Source organism: Lissotriton vulgaris, chromosome 3_1, assembly GCF_964263255.1.
Source record: "Lissotriton vulgaris chromosome 3_1, aLisVul1.2, whole genome shotgun sequence".
Classification (NCBI taxonomy): domain Eukaryota; kingdom Metazoa; phylum Chordata; class Amphibia; order Caudata; family Salamandridae; genus Lissotriton; species Lissotriton vulgaris.
The window spans coordinates 39,590,126-39,596,927 of NC_141689.1; positions in this window are offsets into that span (position 1 = coordinate 39,590,126).

Sequence of the window (6,802 nt, forward strand, 5' to 3'; positions counted from 1 at the left end):
TTTTCAGCATTCCGATAGCCGAGGAAAGCAGAGATATTTTTGGCTTCTGTTTAGGAGGTCGCAGTTTCAGATTTAAACGCGCTCCACAAGGCTACTGTGAAAGTCCATCTATTTACAGTCAAGCTTTAAAAAGTCAGTTAGATTCTTTTGTCCTTCCTCCAGGTTCTGCCCTAGTACAGTACGTAGACGATCTTTTGGTGGCTGCCGATGACAAGGAAACTTGCAAAGCGGCTACGATTTCACTATTGCATCATTTGTCTAATTTGAATCATAAGGTGTCACCTTCCAAAATGCAATATTGCTGCCAAGAAGTAACCTACTTAGGTCATCTCTTGTCAAAGGAGGGAAGGAAGTTGACCCCAGAAAGAATAAAAGCAATTACGCAGATGAGTGTTCCACGCACACAGAGGGAAGTACGTGCCTTTCTAGGTATTACCTCTTACTGTAGGCAATGGATCCCAAATTTTTCACTTTTAGCAAAGCCATTGGTAGCTTTGACTGGGAAAAATGTTCCGAGTCCGGTGCCATGGTCTGATGAATGTCAAGAGAGTTTTATTGAGTTACGAAAAGCTTTGTGTTCAGCTCCTGTATTGGGCACACCTGATTACAGTAAGCCATTCACGCTCTACGTTCACGAAAGAGAAGGTTGCGCGTTGAGTGTCTTGACACAGAAGTTTGGTGATAAACAACGCCCTTGTGCGTATTTCTCATCAACATTAGATCCGGTAGCTAGAGCATTGCCTAGTTGTTTGAGGGCTACAGCGGCAGCTGCAGCTTCCATTCGACAATCTGCTGGTTTGGTGATGAACAATATGCTAGTGGTCATGGTTCCTCATGCAGTGGACACACTCATGAACCGAACGAAGACACAACACCTTACTAGTGCGAGATTATCTGGTTACGAGCTGACGTTATTAGCAAATCATATTCAGATCAAAAGATGCAATGTATTGAATCCAGCAACACTGTTGCCGACTGATCTAGAGTCGAGTGATTCCGAGCCACATGACTGTTATTTTAAAACGGAAGAAGAGACAAAAGGACGAATTGACCTTAAAGATACTCCCCTATCCGACCCGGATGGTACGCTGTATGTGGACGGGTCATGTTTTAAATTGGAGAATGGTGATGTGACTGCTGCCTACGCGGTAACGACTTTGAAGACGATTGTGGAGACTGCAAGAGTGAGTCAGAATTCTGCCCAAGCTGCAGAGTTAATAGCTCTTACGAGAGCGTGTGTTTTAGCTGAGGGAAAGAGAGTGAATGTGTTCACAGATAGTCAGTACGCATTTGGCGTGGCCCATAGTTTTGGCCGGTTGTGGAGAGAAAGGGGTTTCATTACGTCCCATGGGACTAAGATTCAACATGGTCAGCTAGTTAACGACTTGTTGGAATCTCTAACCTTACCGACTGAAGTTGCGATTGTGAAGTGCAGTGCTCATAAAGCAATCACGGATGATGTTGGTCGGGGAAATGTCTTTGCTGATGAAACAGCTAAACAGACAGCTAGAGACATGATGAGTAGAATGTATGTTGCTACGTCTGCAAGATGGATTGCTGAGTCTGGGATGTGTGAAGACACTATGGAAAGTGTGAAAGAGATTCAGAGAGAAGCGACTGAGGAAGAGAAACGCGTATGGAGAGAAAGTACGGGCAAATTGGACTCGAATGGATGTTGGATCGATTTGACAGAACAGCAGCGTTGGATGTTACCTGATGCGTATGTGCTTGCAGTAGTGACGATGGCGCATGGAGTGGCGCATATAAGTTCTAAAGGGATATGTAAGATGTTAGCTCCGGTTTGGAAGAATGAGGGAATCAGTAAGTGTGCAGAGAGAGTGGTGAAAAATTGTATGGTATGCTTGATGCATAATCCTGGCAAGGGAACTCCAACTCCAGCTGGTCATTTCGCTCCTCCTTCCTGTCCATTTGAAGTGATTCAGTTAGACTTCATTCACATGGAACGCTGCAACAATTTAAAATACGTCTTAGTGGTGGTTTGTGCTTTTTCCAGGTGGATAGAAGCATACCCACTAAAGGACAATACTGCTCTATCCACTGCCAAAATTCTTCTCAAAGAATATTTCCCTAGATTTGGAATGCCACGGATTGTATGGTCAGATAACGGAAGTGAGTTTATAGGGAAAGTTATGCAGAGTGTGTGTGCTGGTCTAGGATTGAAACAAAAATTTCATAGTGCGAACCATCCCCAGTCAGCTGGTCTAGTGGAGGGTTATAATGGCACCCTCAAGCTTAAAATAGCCAAAATACAAGCATCCACAGGTTTGGCTTGGCCAGACGCACTTCCTTTGGCCTTGTTATCAACGAGAGCAACAGTGCATTCTAGAATAGGGCTTTCTCCATATGAGATTGTTTTTGGCCGCCCGGCAAATGTCTGGGGTGTGCCAAGGCCTAAACAATTCTGCTCCATTGAATATCCTATGTTGATAGACTACCTTTACGACTTGACTGCTAAATTAAGTCTTATTCATCAACAGGTTTTTGATGCTTTGCCAAAGCCTCCGGAGAGTCCAGGGCATCAACTGAAACCGGGTGACTTCATAGTGGTCCGGAACTTCGCGAGGACAAAGAATCTTCAGCCTCGCTACATCGGCCCCTTCCAAATCCTACTGGCAACGAGGACAGCTGTACGTGTTGCTGGCCGGAAGAACTGGATCCACGCTTCTCACGTAAAGCGTGTTCCACTGCCGCTGCCCTACGACGACTGGGTGAAGAAGGGAATTGGTGCCTCCGAATCTGAATTAACTCCAAAATTTGTCCCTTTCAGCGATGCCAATTTGATTTCTGACACTTTGAAACTTGACTCTCCTCCTGAAAAGACTGTTTTGAACATTGAACATTTGTCTCCAGCATCAAAAGAAACTTTGCCATCTGCGAGCGTAAACTCTGCAACAGCTGCTAGTGATACACTATTTTCCGATCCAACAGTACCAGCAAAGAAAAGATACAATCTTAGAAGCTATAAAACGAACTAATAAAGCAGGCAACTGCATATTGTGCTTTGGATACACATATACATTGAACTTTTTGCTTTTCAGCCAGGAAGTTTGCTATTGTTTATTGTTTTTTAAATTGCCTTGCCGTCTGGGTAGCCGTAGGGTCGTGGCTGTGTGCCTAGTTTGAATTTGCAGGGGTCTGACACAAGGTCGATCTTTCTGTTAGTACTGGGAACTCCCAGGGCTGACAGAGGCATTTTCATCTACGTACACATCATCAGTGGTCGCGAGCGGATTGTAGAAGATGGAACTTCCTGCGCTGCAACGAGAAAATGTGATTTACGTTCGCAGAAACAGACTTAATAGAATTCTTCACAGCAAATGTTTCTTGATGCAGTGTGCCATTACATTTTTGATTGTTTTAGCAACATTGGTGGGTGGAATGTTTCTGTTCATTTGTGCACCAAGGCAGGTGGGACTCCGGGGTCTTTGGGTGTTGTACCCTGACACCTCTGGACGGAACCAAAAAGTCCAGAACTCCACGCCCTTTGTCCGGGCTTAGTCTGCGACGCGGAGGGCGCCAGCAATTTAAAGCGCCTCCGGGCGCGGTGACCCCAGTGATGTCTTCCGGGTCGCAGGGCAGGCTGGGAGGTGTAGTTTCCCTCCGCTCGGCGGCCGCGAGGTAAACTACAGCGGCGGCGGGAGGGAAACCAACTCGTAGGCAGAGCGTTGCAGCATTTAGCTGGTTCGGCGTGGCTGATTAATTAACCCCTGTTCACTGTCAAAAGTAAATGTGTGGGAAAAAATGGGTCACGGAATGGGTAAAGTTGGAGGTTGGTTCGCCAACCTAGGGAAAAGCTTTGTATGGTACATTCTGAAACCTATCATCATAATAGTGATCTGTGTGATCATATTGTGGGGACTAGTGAGGCTGTACCAATGGTATAGGTCAAATAGGTTGCAAAGATCCATGAGAGAGCAGGAGCAGAGACTAGTTTCAATGCAGGACAACCAGTACAGGAGTCTGAGGGCTCTAGAAATGATAAAGCGAGGGAGCCTTGCAACAAGTTCTGTTTGATTCAACTCAGTTTTGGTGGTGTGATGGTGATGACCCCTAGAGGTCATCAAAGGGGGGAACTGAGAGAGCGCAAACTGAGAAAAATGTATAAGTGCGCCAAACTTACAAGTTAGATGCACGTATTTAGTTAAAGCATTTAGAAGTGTCGGAAATATATAGAAATGCATATACTCATGAATGTTTAATCAATATAGAAAGCATATTGTAGAGTGTGAAACTAATGTAGTAGTGTTTAGAAATGTTAGAGTGATATTAGAATCCATGTTATGCAGCTGCTGCAGAAGAAAATGTGATGCTGCTAAACGTAGAAATGTGCAGGCCTCATGGCAATGTATGAAGAACGAAAACGTGCCTTTACATCTCGCATAAGATGGATTTGATATTACTCAGAATAATTGATCATATGTTAAAGTTATGTTTTTATAGAAGTGTTTCATATAATCAGAGTGTAATAGGTTAGAAATTGTTTTAGTTTAAGAAATAAAGGTTCACAGAGTGCAGGCCTTTGCAAGTAATTTAGTAGGCCTGGAAAGATAGAGCCGCTTCTTTGATCTGCACGTGCTAGTTAAAATCGAGTCTCGTTAAGCATAAATTGTCAACCGTGTTCGAAGTTTTATGACTTGAATAGATAGCTGGAGGTTGGAATTTGGGGCCCAATCCATGGGTGTCTGTTTGCAGGTGCGAGGGGGGTTTCAATCAAGAGCGTGATGAATAGAGCTCTGTCCGGGGAGACAGGCACAGGCCTGGAGGAGGATCCAGGAATTTCCTGGGGGGTACCAGCGAGCCGAGAAGAAGCCTGGGAAGCAAGGTCAACGCTAACAAGAGGCCCAGAGGAGTATCAGAATGGAAAAAGCCAGAATCGAAACCACGTGAGAGGTGTACGTGAGGGGCGTCTCTGAGGGGCGTTTCAACTGTAATTATGATTTTGTATTAGGGACAGCACCCCTGGGTGGAGTTAGAGCAGATGGCCTGAGGACCCTTAGAGAGCGGATGGGTAGGCAGAGAGGGTATGACTGCTATGCACAGGTTTTTCACCAAAGACTAAGAAGAGTGAGTGAACTTCTTTGGAAGTCACCACGGCTGACACCTTTTTAGCTTAAGATTCTGTGAAGTAGGGATGTCACTTAGTCTAGTGTAGGGACAGTCTAACCTGATTCTTTTCTCTTTTTGTAAATGACGCTTAAGTTACATCTTGTGTCAATTCTTCTAACCTGTTAATCTTCGAATTGGCTTTAGTGGTATTTTTCTGTCGACTAAGATCGTTCAGAGAATTCATGTTTGTGTTGGTGCCAGTATACCTTTTGAACCTTATATTGAGATGCTTGTATCTTCAATTATCTTTGGCTTTATAATAAAACTTTAAAACTGATTCGTGGTGAGTGGTTCTTCAGAGTCGTGCCAATTATTGGTTTACTTGACCTGGTAGTGGATTGCTTTTTACTCTATGACAGGCAACAAAGATTCAGTCGACCTAAGTGAGGATTTAGATCTAGAGTAATCAAATGCGAGATCAAAAATCCCGCCTTCCCAGTATATTATTGTTTTTTTTTTTTTTATAAATTTTATTTTTGTTGTTGCTATCACATGGTATACAATGACAGTCATTCGTTCTGTAGAGCAGCGTCAACATTCAGCTGCCTACGATCAATAGAGCAACTTTTTATTTTTTACCCCCCAACTTAAAACTTGCTACTTCAAGGGTTAAAGTCCATGATCCTAAACAGTAGTCTATTGCAACATTGGTGTGCATATAGGCATTCAGCAGCCCTAAAAACAGTCTCTGGTAATAACACTCTCGCCTTCATTTACATTCCCCAGGTCCTTGTGCCACGCGTTGCATCTGGGTCTCCCTCCTCCCCCCTCCCATCACTCCAGATCCTCATCGTCTCCTGAGCTGTCCCCATCCTCCCCCTCGGGCAGAGGCTCACAAATGTCCCCCCTATAGGTATTCCATGGTGTCCAAATTCTGTTCCATTTTCGTGGATTATGTCTCTGCTGATACACTGCCCTCTCTGTCACCATGAGCACGTCCATATTCCTGCACCATTGCGCCAGTGTCGGTGCCTCCAGTGCCCCCCAATTTTTCGCGATATCACGCTTTGCCATCATTACGCCAATGACCACCCAACCTTTCGCATACAGTGACAAATCTGTTGGGCCCCACACATTCAGGAGACAGACTCTGGGGTCCGGCGTGAACGGGTTCTGGAGGGTCTGGCTGATCGTGCGTGTGACACGCCTCCAGTAGTCCTGTATATTTGGGCAGGTCCAGATAGTGTGGAACAGTGTACCCTCCTCCCCACAATTTCTCAGGCAATACGGGTGTTCTGCTCTGTGTATTTTATATAGTGTAGTGCGGGTGTAGTAGACCCTATGTAGTACTTTGAATTGGACCAGCCTGAATCGGGTGGAAATACCCGCCTCCCTGGGCGATGCCAGGGCTGCGTTCCATTCTGCCTCATCCAGGTCTCCTATCTCGTCCTCCCAGTATTCTTTCAGCTTTCCAAGGGGATCCGGCAGGTTGTTCATTAGTTTGCGGTAGGTGAGGGAGGTTGCACTGGACTCCATGTAATCCGTAAGCAATCGGTCCTCTAACGGAGCCGATTCCGGAAGCGTCACACCTGGTTCCAACACTGACAAGAGTGCGTGCCTAATTTGTATGTATCTGTATGTTTCGGTCACCTCAAGGTTGTATTGCTCCCTCAGGGTCGCAAAGGAGAGCACGCCCTCCCTTGTCCACAGGTCGCCCACCGTGGATATCCCAATG